Source organism: Dipodomys merriami, unplaced genomic scaffold (genome assembly GCF_024711535.1).
Source record: "Dipodomys merriami isolate MVZ:Mamm:240054 unplaced genomic scaffold, mDipMer1.0.p SCAF_121, whole genome shotgun sequence".
Classification (NCBI taxonomy): Eukaryota; Metazoa; Chordata; class Mammalia; order Rodentia; family Heteromyidae; genus Dipodomys; species Dipodomys merriami.
This window is the reverse complement of record NW_027202505.1, coordinates 3,343,537-3,362,738: the sequence shown is the minus strand read 5'-3', so window position 1 is coordinate 3,362,738 and position 19,202 is coordinate 3,343,537. Positions and strand designations below refer to the sequence as shown.

Sequence of the window (19,202 nt, the reverse complement as noted above, 5' to 3'; positions counted from 1 at the left end):
GAGATGTGGTTCAAGTGGTAAGAGCACCAGCTTTAAGAGAAAAAGCCAATAGACAGCACCCAGGCCCTGAGTTCAATCCACAGTACTGGCACACACATGCACACACACACACACACCACCACCACCACCACCACCACCACCACCACCAACAACAACAACAACAACAATAATAGCAACAACAAAAACTGTTATATGATAGAACTCCACAAGAACCTCTGACTTCCATTTTCCATATAAGGAAACCAACCAAGCAGTGAGTGTGGGCCTTGAATGAGATTTATATAGCTTCCAAACCAATATTGCTTTTCCCTCTCCTCCTGTTACTTCTCCAGCTTAGAGGATTGGCTGAACCTGACAAATGGATCTGGGATTTGCTGCTGTTGCTGTCACTTGGGTAATGGCTTCTAACCTCTTCTTAAAATAAATGAGGGCCTTGAGCTGTGGGTGGTCTGGGGATGGGTCCTACAAATGAAGTAACACCTTTCCAATTTAGAAGTAGGAAAAGGCCCAGAGCCAACAATCTAGCTGAAATAAACTCTCCTAGTATTCTTCAACGATAAGCCAAGTCAAGGGAATCCTACTCTCAGGTCAAAGCCAATGACCACAACGGGTGCGTGCAGCCAATGAGAGAGGAAGAAATACAGTGGTGCCCACTGGGGTTCCCAGGTGGCTCTGCTGACTTCAATACTTTGTTCTCAACACTGATTTATGATTCTAGCCCTTGGCAGGAACCTCAGAGATCATGGAGTCCAGCTTCCCACCCACTGCAAAGCCACATGGGGGGGTTGGTGTTGAGGTCTGAATGCCTTGGTATCTAAAAGCTGCACCTCCTTCTCCTACTCCATGTGCAGAGTCTAGGGCTACACTCTGAGCTAGTGGCCATTTATTTATATTCATTTGATTTGTAATCCAGCTCCTCACTCACACTGGTCACAGTTCCAGAGGTGCAGCTCTAGGAACTTCTTATCAGCTGGAAAACTCCACAGGACAGTGCTGCAGGGAACCACACAGCCCCTCCACCACAGTCCAAGCCTCTTCTTTGTTTGTTCCTAAAGGGCCTGGACTATCCCCCTCTCCTCTCCCCCCCCCCCCCCCGCAGAAGCTCAGGCTGTGACCTTATTTAGAAATAGGAAGTAGGATCTTCACAGACATAACCAGTAAGCCAAGGTCACCTTGGAGTAGGGCTGGCCCCAGATCTAATGTGACATGCGTCCTTATACTATGAGAAGTCATGTACAACCACCTTGGCAGAGCTGGGGTGCTGGGAGCCAAGGATCAGTAAGGCTGTCTAGCGGCCACCGGCAGTCAGTAAGAGGCATTCAGGGACTATCCTAGTACTGCTGGAGGGGGCATAGCCTTATCAGCACCCTGACTTCAGACTTGGCTTCTAGAAATGCTAATCATCCCTAGTTTGTGATAGTTTCCTACAGCAGCCTATGAAACCACTCCAGACCTCAGTCCTCCTCAACTTTCCTTGAAGATATCCTCCACCTTGGGGCTCCTGGGAATATTCTATTGCATGAAGTGACTCCCAGGAAGTCAGTCAGATCCCTGGTTACACCAATCACTGGGTGGGATCATGGGGGATACCTGGCACTGGGGTGGTGGTGGAGAACAGACATGCTAGGCTGACCACCCAAGAAAGAACAAGAAGAGTGGAGGAAACTTCAGCAAACCCCATAGCTTTCCTTTCAATCCTGGAACAATCTCAGAAGGTTCCCTGGGAGTAACAAGCCCTAGGCCATCCTGTCAATAAACACCATCGTGGGATGGCTTACTTTATTAACTTGCTAAATCAAAGGGCTGTTAAGGTCTCTGCCCAGTAATAAAATGAGAGAAGGAGATAAATCATAGGGGCCAAAGAGGGAGATAGAGCCAGCTTGGTCTTGACACCTACCAATCTGCCATTTCTTCTACCTATGTTGATGCCAGTAGGCCCACCGGCCCATACCCCAGCCTGCAGAGGAAAGCTGTAGCACAAGCTAATGCAGGTGTCTTGTTCTTAAAAACACACATAGGATTTCCCTCTTTAATGAGTTCCCATCCAACTCCCCCAGGGTCTCACTATGGTGTTAAACAAAAACAAAGAAACTGAACACTCAGAAATTCAGGGTTTATCAAACCAGTTCTTTTGTACCCATCCTGGGGCTTGAATTCAGTGTCTTGGAACTTTTGCTTGGTTCTTTTACTCAAGGTCGGCACCTAACACTTATCTACCACAGCTCAGCTTCTGGCTTTTTGATGGTTAACCAGAGATAAGAGTCTCATAGACTTTCTTGTTCAGGCTGGCTTTGAACAAACCATGATCCTCAGATCTCAGCCTCCCCCAAATTGAGCCATCAGTGCCCAGCTCAAAGCAATTCTGTAAGGAAGCAGCTAACAATGAATATTTACACTTCAACACAGATAGATACAATATCCCTGAACCACACATTGTACAACACTGAGGATTCCAGCCTGCCCAACATTGTCCTCTAGCCACATTGAGCCAAGAGTCACTATGTTCACTGTCCTTTTGCCCACAGATGGGGGTGAGGTGGGTTTCTCGGGACTTTCTCCCACTGTGTTACTTTTTTATTATTACTTTATTGTTATTATATACAGAGGGATTACAATTACATGAGTCAAGCAATGAGTACCTTTCCTTTCGTAGAGTGTCTTCCCTTCCCTCACTCTCTCCCAGTCCCTCCCTCCTGTCTAGGCAGGAGTTGTATAGTTCACTTTCATCAATGTCCAGAGAGCTCCACTGTTATACTTTTTCACCCCTTTTCCCCTGAGTTCTGAACCCTCCCTCCAACTCTCCCAAAGATATACACATGAATTATTATTATTATTCCTATTATTATTATTATTGTGTTATAGTTATTTTTTCATGCTGTTGTTGTTTACAGTGCTAGTGGTGCTGGCCATTCTGGTGGTAGAATCCAAGGCCTCCTGCATGTCAGTCAAGTGCTCCTCTCCAAGTTATATACCCTGTCCTTCCTCACCTGCTGTTTTCAAATAGGAACAGAGGTAGACTGTGTGCTGTTCTTCCCCCAAAAGGTGGAAAGATAGGTTTAAAAGTGCTGGCTTCCTTCATACACTGTATCAGCAATATAAACAAGTCCTCTAACAGAGCCACAGTTTCCTCATGTGTGAATCACAGCCTGGATGGGAACTCTCTTCTAAGACCCATTAGGATCAGTATGTAATGTGCTGAAGAGCCGGGTACATTCAAAATACTCCATTAATGTTTGTTGTCAACGATTATCATGATGACCCTGTGCCTAGCATAGAGCATGTGTATGCATCCCAGAAACACTAAGCACTGTGCTTATTTCTAAAGTATTTTCAAACAATTCCAGGCTCCCAGTGTCATAAAAATATATTACTAAAAGGCTGTTAATCACAAGACTCTGGTGGCTCATACATGTAATCCTAGCTACTACTCAGGAGGCTGAGATCTGAGGATCCCAATTCAAAGATAGCCCAGGCAGGAAAGTACATTAGACTCTTATCTCCAATTAACCAGCAAAACAACTGGAAGCCGAGCTATGGCTCCAGTTGTAAAGCATTAGCCTCGACTATACAAACCAAGTGACAGTGTCTAGGCCCTGAGTGTAAGCCCCAGGACTGGCAACCCCCCCCCCCACAGGTTATTAATTAATAGATGCAGCTTTATACCACCCAAGTGACATTCCTGGGGATCCAAGGATACTCAAGAGAGACTGAATATGAATTCTTGTCTACTGCTACAAGCAGGACCTATAATGGATCCACATAGCCATGCAGAGCCAAGTTCCATATTCCTGGCCCTCCTAAAGTAAAGGCTTTATTGCTGCAGCAATGCTGAACTTTCCTTCAGGATGCCCTTTCCATCCTTCCATGCCTTTGGGGCTCAGGAAAACTTGGTGGGAAGAGCTCTGTGTGCCCCTGCAATATCATTTTTTGCTTTCCAACCCCACACTCACTGTGAACCCCAAATAAGGAACCCAGGATGAGTTCACTCTCCTTCCTTGGAGAAAAGAAAGCAAGAAGATGGAAAAGAGGCCTTCCTTCTTATCTCGTCCTGACATGTGAAGCTCCTTCTCATTTGCCTCTGAGATCTGCCAGTCAAGAGGCAACTTCAGCCCCATTTTCTTGCTAGAAACACAGGAAAGCACCAGGACTAACAGCCTCTTCATTGGCCATGAGATCTGCAGCTGAGATTTGTCCATCTGGCACTGACCCAGGATGACCTCAGGTCATCTCAATCTCCATAGCTTTCCACAATGGGGTGTTGTTGTGGAGTAGTTTTTGTTTCCAATTAAGTGTTCTTGTTTGGTTTTCTGGTTTTCGTTTTCTACATTCAAAAGCAGCGCACCCTGGAAATCATTTCTGGGAGAACAGGAATGCAGGACACACACCTCCATCATCCCCCTTCCCAACTTTTCTGCTTCCCGCCCTCCCCCCGCCCGTGAAACACAGCGCCCACAGTACACAGCCAGTCCCCAAACTTAACGGCATATGTGCCGTTCCAGATGACTGCATGGATTCGCTCCATAGCACATTGTTAAAGTGATAATTAGCGATAGACTTGTTATGAATATTCCAAATAACATTTCTCTCCACAACAGTTGACGGAGACAAAGGGTATTGCAAGAAATGTAAGAGGCAATGGAGATGTGTGCGTGCGTGCGTGCGTGCGTGCGTGTGTGTGTGTGTGTGTGTGTGTATAGAAGCACTGGGAAGGTAGCTTAAGGAACACAAACTCCAAGAATGAAGAAGCTCAGTTCTGGAAGCCGTTCTACCATTGCCCTGTTTAACAGCAGCTAAGAATGCTAAAGATTGGAGATTTAAGCAAACAAAAAACAAGAGAGAAATATAGAGTGGAGAAGCAAGAGAGCAACTCCAATCAAGCCAATTTGTCCTTTGAGAATGGAAGGAAGGCTCCCCATCATGGGGAGCATTTCTCCCTGCAAAAGGAAACTCCCTAAGGACCTGCATCCCCATCCCCGCCACAGTCTCTCCCACACATTCTGAGGTTGAACTCACTGTAGGACAGTGTGATGCCATCTTGATCAAACCCTCCCTCTCCTCCATGGCCTCACTCTCCAGAACAGAGGAGGGCTCCACCTCCCTCCCCACTGCTCATCAGGAGAGAGAAAGGCTCCAGCACCCACACTGAAGACAGAAGGAGGAGAGGCAACTTTGGAGGCCAAAAGGTTCAAGAGAAAGATCCCTGGCTCACCCCAGCCACCTCCTCTGCAGAAGGGAAAGGGGTTGGCCCATTGGGGATAGGCAACTCTCTCCTGCCTGAATGGGAGCAGTGTGGTAAAGTCAGCAAGGAGAGAAAGGTAAGGATAGAGCTAAGCTGTTCTGGTCCAGAAGATGAAGGCCAGGATATTACAGGTTATCAAGCAGAGTCTTCTGCAGGTACAAGTCCCCATCAGCTCCACCATTGTCACCAAATGTACCATACCTGCTCACATGATCACAGAGCCTGAAAACCACAGGGTTAAGGGCAACCATAAAACCATTTAAGCACACTCTTTGTTTTCTAAATGAAGAAAGTGAGCATCCAAAGAGGTGGAATCCAGCACAAAATGCTCAAATGCCAGTAATGAGAAAGGTTTCAATTCCAGGGTCCCCACGGCCTGATCTTATCCTTCCACTGTGATGATGATGCCCCCTTCTTTTCGTGTTTGAACTAAACATCCAAATCACAGGGTAAAATTAAGTCCCCAAACCTCAAGCCTTCCACCAGAATTAATAAGAACTGGTGCCAGTGCCAGTGGTTCACACTGTAATCCAATCTACCCAGGAGGCTGAGAGCTGAGGATTGTGGTTCAAAGCCAGCCCAGGCAGGAAAGTCTATGAGACAATTATCTCCAATTAACCAGGAGAAAGCTGGAGGTGGAGCTGTAGCTCAAGAGGTAGAGTACCATGCTTGAGCAGAAAAGCCTAGAGACAGTAGCCCCAAGTTCAAGCCCCAGTACTGGCACAAATAAAAAAAAAGGAAAAAGAGAAAAAGCCCAAAGGATTGTTTAGGATAAACTTAGAATGTCTGCCAGCAATTCTGTCACATATTCCATTAAAAACCCCATATTTTATACACCTATATGGTTTCATATGCACAGAGATAAGTAAGAAACAATACCATTAGATAATTAGTACAAAAGACTTCCGAATCTACAGGCTTTTGTGCCATTCAGATTTTGAACTACGTGAATGCAATTAGCTATTCAAATTAGCTACTTGAAATAAAAGCAAGATCAGGAAAAATTACAAAAGTTACACATTTTTTAAAGCTCTTGTACTTGATACCACCTGAATATAAATGATCAGGGTGAAAGTCACCATAATGTTACTGTGCCTGGATTAGAGTCTGAAATGGGATGGCAGTTTTCTTTTCTCTCATCCCCAAATTTTCTGAAATGTGATTGTTACTTCTCTAATGAAATAGCTGAGAAAGTCTCTATCAGACAGAAGGATATGAATTAATGCAAATTCCCCTCCATCCATAAAACATTGTGATTGTTTCAACTCACGAATCCCTTTACCTTTCATTTTGTACACTGGGATTTGGGCTGTGCACGGAACAGACTTCAGAAGGCTTTTTTTATGGTGGGCCAGGTTATCAGAGATAGAAGTGAAGGACAAAGGCCTTGCCTTCGAGGAGAATGTGCCCAGCAAGGACGACCACAAGTCAGCAACTCTCACGGCCTATGGATGCACTCAGGGATGTTAGCTGCTGTGAGTCGGCCAGCAGAGGATGTGATTTTTCATATTTTTCCTCTGAGACTTTGAGATGTTCCAAATTTTCTGTCCTGAGATGTATTATCATCTCCTATTTCTCTCTTACTATGCTGTAGAGTAAAATGTGTGTTATACATCACTGTCGTCTAGGTCAGGAGCCTCCAGAGCTACCGTCAGGAAGGGGAGCTGTTCAATTTATCTTTGTCTTCTTAGCTTCTAGCCTGGCACCTTAGATCAGGAGTGTGGCTTCTCCACAAAGTATGAAGTAATTGAAAATCCATTTCTCAGCATCCAAACCTCAAGGTCTACCCAAAGACCAAACTCCGAGACAACGCCACTCTCGGATTCCTAACTACTTCTGCTATCATTGGTGAGTTTTCTCTGGGAGCCCAGGACCACCCCAGTGTGGGAAGCTGGAGGAAGGTATATGTGGCCTTCCCAGGGGTCTCACCTGTAAATGCCCTGGGTTCTGAGCTGTTGTTGCTGACTCCATGCCTGAAAATCTTTGTAATCTTTGCTACTTGTCCCTCCATCCTGTTCTGGATATTTAGCTTAAAATAACTATGGGGTGATCACACTAAAAATATGTTTTTTTTTCTGTGGTGCTCAAAATAGAGAAAAGCTGGAGACAAACATTCATTTATAAGATGCATCCATCTCAGGACATAATAGGTAAAGAGGTGATGGTATAGTTGCATACTTGAGTAGCTCTTACATCACAACAGCTGGACAGCTGAACTAATTGTCAGATGTTCATCTGACATTAAAAGACAAGATGTTATCAAAGAATAGAAGTGGTATTGTAACATTACATACTTAAGCATATGATACCACTTGATACTGAATGAATATGGCCTGATTGTTATCTTTGGAGTAAGAAGGATTTCCTTCTATTTGCCGATACTTCTGGCACTTTTGTAATAAGTACGTACTGCTTTACAATAATGGAAAAAAAAACCCAAATGATATTTAATTGGAAAAAGACAAGCACAGCTGTCCTGCATTAGGACAGACACAGAACAAGGCAGAAGACGAGACAAGGCCTGGCTGCTCTGTAGCTACCTGGGTTGGAACCAGGCTCCAATTGCCTCCAAGATGTACAAAGTGGTCAGTTTCCCTTAATTATACTTTCTCTCCCACATCCAATCAAAGCCAGGAGAGGATAGAGTCACTGCTAGAATGGGTGGAGGAAGGGAGGAGTCAAAATGAGCAGGTCAAGTAGCATCTGTTAGAAATAGACCCCAGGTCTGACTCGAACTCAGCAGCTTCTCACAAACACGAACATCTGGGGAGCTTCTAGCCGACAGTGGTCCAATGTGGGTAAAACAGTTTAATCCAGAACTTCAAGAGGGGGAAAGGTTATTTCCTTCCAAAGAAAGGTTAGCCAGAACTCTGCAGCGGAAACAGGGATTGATGTCCTAAAGGTGATCCCAGTACCAAGAGGAATGGCGCCCATGTATATGACCGGATCCATGATGGGAGGGAGAGGTCTCTTATCACAACATCTGTTGACACAGCTGGCTATCATGTAAATCCTCGGAGGGTTTCCCAGACAGCTTTGGGGGCTCATGCTGCTTCTCGGGTTTCTCTGGCTCTTGTTCAGATTTTGCAGTTGCAAGGTGAGAAAGCTTCTGTGTTGCCCTCTGTTCAGTGGGTGCTGGATGGGAGGCTCGGGAGCGGATGTACATGGCTCTGTCACTGTTGGTTGGCATCTGCAAACAGGGAGAGCGCTTATCACAATTGAACTCTAGTGTGCTCCTGGGTCCAGCACGTTGCAATGGGTAGAAATGGGATGAAAAGGATGAGTGGGGAGTGGGCAGGATTTAACAGGAGCTTTGGAGGAAGACGTGCACGCGCACAAGGTAAGCAGGAGTGACAGGGTAGAAAGAATGGCCGGAAGACTGACTTGGGAAGGAACAATATCATCAAAGATGAACGAATACAGAGGTAAGAAGGTATGCACAGAGAGCCACGGCCAGCCTGGGCTGGGGCCCCCATTCCTGACCATGCCCTTGTCCTTTCTTGCTTTGCCCATCTATCTCTGAGTTGCTGCTGCCTCCCCATCCCGACCTACTACTGTCCTTCATCTAAACCCTACAAGAGAAAAACAAACTTACTTTTACCCTTCCTGGGCCCTGACACCTCCTGTTCCACCTCTCCCTGGACCCCTGGTGGTATCCGAACAATCCAGCTGCACGAAGGCATCCTCAGCCTTTAGTATCATTGAATTCTGTGCTTTCATAATCTTCCTGTTCTTGGGGAAGGTGTCAGAATGTTTTTGACCCTTGACTAGACAAGATGTATCAGGAGTAGGCAATCCAAGGCCAAACTGTAGACATTAGAGTGAGAGGGACAGGAAAAGAACCCATGGGGCAGTGCTGGGTAATCTGGACCATGGTAACTCCATGCTAGTTTGTGAGTGGATGGCTAGGTGAGGGAAACCAAACTGGACCAGTACTGAAAATTCAGTGGACAGGAGGGTCACCAGGACACATTTCATAAGGGACCTAAGACTTTTGGGCTCTCTAATCTTTGCAAAACAGGAACAGGCAGGTCTGTTTATCCAGGAGGCTTTTGCCTTTTAGAAATGCAGAACAAAACAGAATAACAAGTTAATCTACTTAAACCAGCGCTTTCTGGCAAGCTTCTAGAATGAGCTAGCCCCTTGATAAGGCTCCTCTCTCCCCTCATGCCCATCTGGAGTATCTGCTCCCAAGGACATGTGTCCAAGTGGGTGGGACATGACACCAGTTGGTTTAACCCCAGGTGGGTCAGGGGGCTCTCCTGCATCAATGCCAAGATTGGTGTGGTATACCAAGCTGGATACATAAACACATACCATGTGTTGTGGCCACAACAGTGACTAGAATTGATGACTCCATCTCTGCCAGCTCCAAATCTTAAAGCACACACTTTACATAAATGGTCCTTAGAATTTTCACATAAATCAGAATCATCTTGAAGCCTTTTAGCTATACCCCTAGGACTTTTGAGATGAGGCTGACAATGTGAGTTTCTAACAAGTTGTTAGGTGCTATTGCTGTGTTCTGGAGACTGAAAGTTGAGAATCTCCAGCCTATGCCAAGAGAGTTCAATGATCCTACCTGTCTCATACAATGACTCACTCTCACCTAGCACTTCAAGCTCACCCAAATCAGAGCAAGTGAGCCTGGAACACTATGAAAACTATTGGTCAATGTGTTTATTATCCTATGAACAAGGACAGCCTTAGAGTTCATTAAACCGACCTACTTTACTTCAAATAATCAGTTAAGCCCCAGTTCAGAAAGGGTGAGGAACTTGCTCACATTAATAATGAATCATGAATCAAAGTAGAACGTAGATTAGAAAACTCAGCATCATTCTCAAAGTCATAACTGTGGGGTCTCAGAAAGCCTGACGTATGCCATTCTTGAAGTCACCAACATCAAGAGTTTCTATGATGGTAGAGCTAAAATGCCTGTTTCCCACGTCAAAGCACTTATTCCTGTTTCAATTAGGTTCACCTTGTTCCAGGATCCATCCTCTTCTGCTTATGTACTCTGCTGAGGGCCTGTGCATGAAGGTGGCTTCGTCTGGAGGGTCCCTCTAAGCGTCTTCCTGCCATCTTCTCCCTTGCTGTTAAACCTGACTCGATGTCAATGTCAACTTTCTTCCTCCCAGAGCTCCCAAAATATGCTCTTCTCATTATACTTTTCATAGGGGAAATCTCTGGCTCTACCTCCCCTACTGGCCTAAAAAACTGCTTGGCTCATACACCAAATGTGCAGGGGCCAAGTGTGGTGTCCATGGGTGATAAAGTTCATTTATAGAACCTGGGTGGTGATTGTCTTGGCCACAGGGAATCATAGGCACTGCGACTTTATCTACAGGGGTAGCTGCACATGTGCAGAATGCTGTCTCATGGAAACATGGCCTATGTGGCCAGAACTTTAAGATTTTCAGAGAGAAGCCAGGTGTCTGCATTCTCAAGTGAAATCTGCCCAGTTTCATGAGTCAGTAGGAAACTCAGGTTTAAGATGCCAGGTGGAGAGGCAAATAAAAAGCAACTACAGCCAGAACAGGCTCATATGCCACCAGTTTGTGACCTCCAGATTTCTGCATCTCCAGTGTATGGTATATCACAGACTGTCAATGAAAGCTTGTTGCTTAGAAAGCAAATGAACAAATGACTGGCTGGATAGGAAAGGAGCAGATGGACAGGAGAGGGAAAGTGGGATGGATGCCCAAGTGTCAAGATGCCAAGTAGTGGGCTGGGCAAGCTCAAGGTGACCTCACTTCCAAGCTGTCAGTGAATGTCATGTGGTATTGTTTGGTGGCTCAGGGTGAAATGAACAACAGTGACCTTGTGAACTGAGTCAGCTGCTGACTCCTCTGAAGACATCACAACCAGAAGCTGAAACACACATTGACAACAAGCTGGTGTGCACACGCAGTACTGTGTGCAAATGGTGTAGAAGATGGAGGCTCTATGTGCCATAGATTGCATATTCCATCTGAGGTCTACCTCATAGCTCATGGTTTAGACATGGGGATGGAGAAAAAGTGTGATGACTAAGGCATTTGGGAGTTTCAGGGGGGAAAAAGTCATCCAGCCACACCATTCTCCATTCTCAGCCAGAAACTCCCTCTAGTCAGATACTCTGAAGCTTGGGAAGGGCATGAGCAAGGCTAGTATGGGCCAGCCCCTCACCTCCAGGAACACTTTCTGGGAGGGAATAGCATACAAATGGCCCAGTGTGGAATGCCTGGGGTTGCAAAAGCCAAGTTATTTCAGGTTCCACTGAGTTATAATTTATTTTTTTTCTAACTGATCATTACTGCTGCTGACTCTATAAATAACCATCTAGGGAGTCTGTTTTTCTGCTCCAAAATCCTCCAAACACCTAGCTAGATTCTCTGTGGTTTCTGGCCTGCCAGGCACATAACACATTTCTTCCCTGTACAGTCCTTCAGGGAATCCTTCAGGCAGCACATGCCAAGAATTCTGCTGAGTTCTGTCCATCTCAGTCCTCCTCTTCCTGATCTAATTCTTCATCTCCAAACTGGCCACCCAGATATCAGCTTCCCTCCAGAAGAGGCCCCGCTCTCTCAACACAGGTGCCTTCCAAGTCAAGGACCTGGCATCTCAGTCTACTCTCCTTCATCCCACTGCAACCCTCCATGCACAGAAGACAAGTGTTATTTGTGCTATGGAATTTTAACTGCACATCATTTGAGGTCAAGCCTGAGAAGAAAAGATGATATCGCTGGTAAAATACCCAGCATCCTTACATCCAGGAAGGAAGACTTTGAGTTATGTGAAATCAACTTAAGTATTTAAAGAATGTATTTAAGTGTGACTCCGTTTAGTTGAGGCAAAGAATAAATCACATTCTTGGTGGTGTTCTGAAGGACTGATAGCATGGAGTTTCTTCTTTAAGCAGAGAATATAGGGAGGAACTGATATTCAGAAAGATCTGTCATGCACCAAGCATTGTTTTATAACATTTTCATGGCACATGACTATAAAGAAGGTACCCCATAGGGCCTGAGAAAAGGGACTTGCTCAAAGTCACACAGAAAGAAATGGGCAAGAATGAGACCCACACCCCAGTCTCCATCCTGACTCCTCCTTCTCCTTTGCTAATGAGAAGACTGGAATTTGGGGTGATGTTTCATTTCAGATTAATTTTGCAAGTCTGGAAAACCAGGACCACTCTGTGGGTATCTAACCACTGTTTGATGACAGCCACATGTAAATTCTTCAATGCTAGCATCCCCATGTAATTAACAAATACCTTAGTTACTCTCTCGTTCATCATTTATAACGGCATCAATCATAAGCACTATGGTCATTTAGTTTGTCTTAATGGTCTAAAATTGAGAGCTTCTATGTTGTGGGGTAGTTTTCAAACAATAATAACTAAAATAATGACAACTATATGTTGAATCAAGTCTTCAGTTATCCAAGGGAGAAGAAGAAACCTCGCAGATGCTTCTTCTGCACTCTGACCACTTGTTGGCCACACTGAGTGCAGCACATTGGAGTGGCCTGTTTCCTCTTCTGACTCTCTTTCTAGGCCAGTGAACACCATAGCTCTTGGGTCCTATCTCCTAACAGGAACATTTGAATGTAAACACTGGATTAGCATATGTGTAAAAAGTATTTATAACCTACTTCTATAGTTTACACCTGGAAAGTCCCTTCTAAAGGTCCATATGTGTGGGCTCAATCTCCTGTTCATGGTGCCATTGAGAAGTGGTAGAACTTTCAGAAGATGGGGCCCAGTGGAAGCAAGTCATGACACTGAGGCAGGGGTGTGGGATTACAGGATGCCAGTCTTTTCTTTGTCCTCTCTTTCAATCTCCTAGCAACCATGAGGTAAGTACTTTTATTCTACCATAAACTTCCTGCCATGTTATGACTCATCTCTGACCCAAAGGTAATAAAGCCAATTGATCATAGTCTGAAATGATAAGCCAAAAGAAACCTTCCTTTCTTATATGTTTATCCTCTCAGGTGTTTTGTTACAGCCACAAAAAGCTGACTAATACCTGTTATCTACAAAAACTGAAATAAAGGATAATGTGTGTGTATGTGTGTTCCTATGCATCTGCGTATTTACTTAGCTATCATGTTTTCTTCCTGTCCCATAGTGGATCATCTCCCCTCCCATAGTCTTCAATATGTACACCCCACTTTGGAGGCTGTATTCTAGATGATGTGTTTATTATCTTTCATTTATTCATTTTCCCCATCTCCAGTAGCACCTACTCTTTGTTGGGTACTATACTAGGTACTGGAGATACTGAGTGAACAAGATGGGCATGGATCATGTTCTTCACAGAACTTATAATCCAGTGAGTGAAATGATGTTAGATAATGTCAGACAGTGATAACAGCTACAAAGAAAACAAAACAAGTTAATGTGACAGAGATGGAAAGTGGCTTCAAGGGATACAGGGAAATCATATGGCAACAGGAGCTCAGTGAAGGCCTCCGTGGGCTGCATGAGGAGGAAGCTGTTGTGCACAGGTCTTGTGGAAGAGTAGTGACTGGGCAGAGAGAATGTCAAGTACAAAAGTCCTACTGCAAAGAAAGTCAGTGTGACGGGACTGTAAGAATTTGGTAAAGGAGAGGTAGCCAGACTAGAGACTCTGAAACTCAAGCTAACGAATACCCAATGGAGATGAGTCTTGGCCACACTACTATTGGCTGAGTGACACTGGGGACTGATGTCACCTGATGCTCAAGGTTATTAAAGGAATTAAGTAAAAGAATAAACATATGGAATATCAAAATAAGCCCAAAGAACACCCACTACACAGTTGGCATCAATAACTAGCAGCCGTTGGTGTTGTTCACTTATTTATCACTGGTCTCCACCCTAGCACGAGAGCTTATACAAGCCGGGCCTGGCCAGCTTCCCACCCCACTGGACCAAAGTGACTGGCACTGTACCAGCTGATTGGAAGACTGGATTAAAAAAAGGTAATGGTGACAGAAAACCAGAGTCAGGACTAAAACGAAGGACAGACTTTTTAAAATCAAAGTCTTTTTTTCCAAATTACCAAAGTAAAGTCATGTACAAGCCCCAGCAGCCCTACTCTAAGGCATATAACATAACCAAGAAAAGTACACTCACAAGGGTGGCTGGCAAGACAGCAAATCAAAAGTTAAAAGAGATGCCAGCAGTGAAAGCCACCAGAATCTAGACAGTTCGGCTGGACAGTTCAGAGACCCTCTTGTTCAGCAAGGCAGACTTAAACACAGAAACAATCGAGTTAACCTTGAAGGGTAGGGAATTTTTAGGTAGATGGATAGGAAGTAAGCCAGAATCTGGGGAGCTGAGAGAACAGCAGATGGACTCAGAGTTCTGCACAGGCTTCTATATTACTGGCCTGGGAGGAGGGGTCACACGAGGGAGGCAGAGACCACGAGCACTGACTAGAGAGGAAGGAGGCCAGATTTGAGAGAAGCTGGAATCCCACACAGAGAAGTTTGGGCTTGATCCAACAAACAGGAGGGAGCAGTTGGAAACTTGTGAACAGCAGATTAACATAATTAAAGAAGAATCTTAAAGACTCTAGCTTTTCGTGGGGATGCAGAGGAGATGAGAGGTGATAGAAAAGCTAGGACGCTTTACAAGAGCTCAGGCTGGCAGCCACAGGGCTTGGACCAAGCCACTGGATCTGCTCCCAAAAATAGATCTGCAAGATATCACAAAGCAAAGTCCACGGAGCTTAGAGATGAATTCCGAATTTTGCCAGGAGGTTAAAGAGGACTGGGAGGAGACAATTCTGAAGTTTGAAACTTGACATCTGGAAAGCAGAGCCGGCAGTGTCAGATCTAGTGACACAAGTTGAGGCTGGGGAAAGGAAGCAGTAGGTTCAAAGTTGGACACCTGAAGCAGTTCTGTAAGAATGTAAAAGATCAACACATCCAGAAAGCAGGAATTAACTGCAAGAAGGATGATACCGATGGTGCCTCCTCGTTTTTGTTCAAAGGGGAATTAACAACAAAGTTTTGTCTAACATGCGTAAGACGGCTATTTGTCCAAACACATAGCCAGCTCATGTGGGCTCTGAGCCCCTCTCAAAGCTCCTTATAGCTTATTAACCACAGGTTCAGTGCAGTCACAGGGATGGGAAAAAGAATATTTAGGAATCCAGAATGTTAGACCTTTCTTTTGCTAAACTCCTGTAAGGCTTCACTATTTCCACACCGAGGCACATGCTTCAGTACATATGCTCAGTGTGTAAGAACTGAGTCATTTCTTTTCCCTTCCCCTGTCCCCTCGCTTGCCCTCCCTTCTAGCAGCGCCTCCTCCTCTGTCTCCTCCACCTCCCACGTGGCTGCCAACCTCCTGGCACACATCCTTCTCCATCTCATTTCTGCCTGGCTCTCAACATTCCCCACTCTCTCCCAGCTTGCCTGTGATTTCTTTAGAAATGCAGGGAGTCCAGGAGATGAACTACAGATGGAAGCAGACAGGAGATTGCACACTCCATCAAAAGACAAGCAGCTTGTTGTGAAAGAGCCTGGAAGAGCAAGTCAGCAGACTTGGGTTCTAGGAGTCAGGCAGGGAATCAGATAAAGATCCGTGGAGACAAGGAGCTCCTCATTACCCGGAGACAAGCTTCTCCCTCCACAGATAGAGAGGGAAGAGAGGCAGGTCCCCTTTCAGAGCATCACCTCAAGGATAGCACTCAGCAGCGCTCACAGCTGTCTGAATGACAATTGTGGGGAAGAAGGCAATGAACGCAAAAAGCAGAGGAAAACTTACTGTGGACTTGACATGAATGGTGTGAAATGCACACCTCCTCCAGTTCCTAGAAAACAAAGATGAGTCAAACAGCAGTAGAATTTTCACAGGCATTCCTCCTCTGCTAGCCACACACATCGCCAGACACAGAACATCTGTACACAGGTTTCTTGATAGAGATAGCCACCAGCGACTGTCTCCTCAGAAGGGAAACTGGAAGGTCAGATCCACTTCTGCTAAGGAGCAATTCCTATAGTATATGGACCTTTCCCAAGGCTGTTTGTTACAGGAAGATTCCTGCAGTAGACATTTCTATACCATTACAAATTTTTTACTTCAACATTATAGAGGAGTAAGAGTATAGAACTTTGAAATTTAAAGGCATAGCCAGGCACCAGTGGCTCACACCTATAGTCCTAGCTACTCAGGAAGCTGAGATCTGATGAAAGCCAGCAGGAAAGTATGTGAGACTCTTCTTTCCGATTAACTACCAAAAGGCTAGAAATGGAACTGTGGCTCAAGTGGTAGAGTACTAGACTTGAGAAAAAAAATCTAAGGCATAGTGCTCAGTCCCTAAGTTCAAGCCCTAGGACAGGCACACAATAAAAGGAAACGACATGGTAAGGACCTCTGCCATGACCCAAGGCCAGGACAGTGTCATGGAGAAAACAGAAGACAGTACAAAGATGGCAGGCGAGAACATGGCTACCTCCATTCTAGAGAGCAGCGCTATGGATCACCCAATCTGCACAGCCTGAAATCTGCAGATAGTTCTGGTTTCCTAGACAACACTGCCTGAGCTAGGCAGAAATACAACTCTGTCTCAAAGAATAATACAGGTTCATGACAACAAAAAGAAAGACAAGGAAAGGTGGCCATGTGCCATTTCAGAGAGTGAGGACAAGCAGGAAATGAAGCTGAGACAGAAGCTGAAATCCCACTAGGTTCTGGGCCTTTTGTAATTTCACATTTTTAAACAGAGAAGGATCTTAGTTCCTGTTATCAATGGAGAGTAGGTTGTATGAATATATGAGTTGGTCAATATTGATCTAAGGCTCTGTTTAAGATCTTTACACTTCACTATACGTAAAGTTATACTCTTAACTCTGGCTTTCTCAATTAATTGGTTGTGTGATCTTGGACAAGTCATATAACAGTAGTTCAAGGTCCCTCCATCATCAGTCAAATGGAAACTAAGAAGCGAGCTTCCAAGCTCCATTCCTTGGCTCTAAAATTTACAGTGGTGGGGCTGGGAAGGTGGCTCAGTGGTAGAGCGCTTGCCTTGCATGCCTGAGGCCTTGAGTTTGATTCCTCAGCACCACATAAGCAAAAAGAAAAAAGCCGGAAGTGGCGCTGTGGCTCAAGTGGTAGAGCGCTAGCCTTGAGCTGAAGAGCTGAGGGACAGCGCCCAGGCCCAGAGTTCAGGCCTCACGACTGGACCAAAAAATAAATAAATAAATAAAAATAAAATAAAATTTACAGTGGTAAGGGCTGATAGCAGGAGAGAATGGGCAAATGCACCCAGTTAAAGAAAGGTCATAAACTTGGATATAATTAAGAAGAATTTGGGAGGGGGGAGGGGTTATCCATCTGCAATAAACTGCCCTCAAATTATCCATCCTAGAGATATCTTGGAGAAAGCCAGGCTGTGCATCAAAAGTAGGTGGCTGACCATCACTGGTTTCTATTTCCCTAGTCTGAGTCTCCTCCCCCAGGGCGCTACAAGCTCTTCCCTTGACATTGCCAAGTAGCTTGAGATTGTTGGCAGGCAATTTTCTTCTCTCCTTCCCAAACTCCCTGGGGCTTTGCAGGAGCTCCTGGGTCAGACAGCAGAGAGAAAAATCTGTACTTGGATATGTGCTATGGGCAAGGACAGTTAGAGAGCTGCAAGGACGTAGAGGATGTCACAGACAAACCCTCAATTCCCCATCCTCCTTCTTATAATAAGGAAGGGAAAGGTCCAGAAAACTGGTATGATTTCCCATTGTTTCTGAAGTCTCCAATAAAAGGAGCTTTATTAAAGCAGCCCATTATCTCTCCTCAGAGCGGTCCCTCTCCCAAATTCTACTTGCACCATAAACTGTGGGTGATCTCAAGCACAGAGGTCAGAACACCATAAGTAGGCACAAAGTATATACCGGTGGATTTCTTGGCTCAGCTGCTTCTCTTCTCCAAAGGGCTTGACCCTTAAGAACTCTTGGATAATATAGAGGAGGAGAGTTGCTGTCAGGATGGAGAGGAATTCACAGCAATGTCTTGATAGCAGCTACCCAGTGACACAGCTGAAAGTAACTGATGTGTGGGCCAATTCTAGATGAGAAAGACTACCAAAGGAGCAGTGGATATAGGTTGTGAATTGCTACAGCAGCTAAAAGAGGGTGAGGGTAGAGTAACAGACCCTGATCCTAGTTATACATACTGGAAAACCAGCTGCCTCTGACACCCATCTAGCCTGGCCCATCCACCTACACCATGATTCCCTTCACAGAGCTCCTTATTCCAAGACTCCAGAGAAGTCTTGAAACAATTAACATGAACTCTTTCTTCCAGTTTTTGAGATCAAGATGGTTTTTTTTTTTAAAAAAAGAGAGAGACTTATAACATGTACACACTATCCCATGATTAGATGTGACCCTTTAGACTTTAGGAGTTAACCAATAGCTTTTCAATATAGATACTTGGTGGGGGTAGGAGGGAAGTGTGCACCAGTCCTGAGGCTTGAACTCAGGGCCTGGGCACTGTCCCTGAGATTTTTATTTTTTGTTTAAGGCTAGTGCTTTACCACTTTAGCCTTACCACTCGAGCCACATCTAGCTTTATTTCTGGCTTTTTGGTGGATAATCAGGGATAAGGGTCTCGTGGATTTTCCTGCCTGCACTAGCTTTGAACTGTGATCCTCAGCTCGCAACCTCCTGTGTAACTAGGATTATAGACATGAGTTACTGGTGACCAGCATCAGATTCTTTTTTTAATCCATTTTCTCCAGAAAAGTTCTTGCTCCACAATAGCATCTGAGCTAAACAACAATTGGGGCAATAGTGAGTCAGAGATCTGGTACTGCCAAAGGACCCAGCAGTGAGCTAGAGCTACTTTGTGGGCCTCCCTCAAATGCCTTTACCATCTGGTTGCATTGGTAGAGAAAACTCAGGAAAGACTCTGAATCCCGAATCTTATGGAAGTACAGGCCTCCCCCCCCCTTTCCCCCTCCCATCTTCTGATCTCCTTGGAAATGCTCTA

The 19,202-nt window shown here is 45.0% G+C and overlaps 1 protein-coding gene across 10 annotated transcripts in view; it reads right to left on the bottom strand.

Annotated features, from left to right (window-relative positions):
- Nucleotides 1-19,202, bottom strand: part of Hivep3 (HIVEP zinc finger 3) — a 405,958-nt gene that overhangs the window by 241,906 nt on the left and 144,850 nt on the right. For 3 of the 10 annotated variants that reach the window (XM_070017193.1, XM_070017188.1, XM_070017185.1), the window contains one exon: nt 7,780-8,429. The exons of 5 other annotated variants lie outside the window; for them this stretch is intronic. The gene's annotated coding sequence lies outside the window, so the exon portion shown is untranslated. Of the gene's footprint in view, nt 1-7,779; nt 8,430-15,986; nt 16,033-19,202 lie in introns of all 10 variants that reach the window. 2 more of the 10 variants (XM_070017191.1, XM_070017187.1) reach the window with 1 other exon arrangement.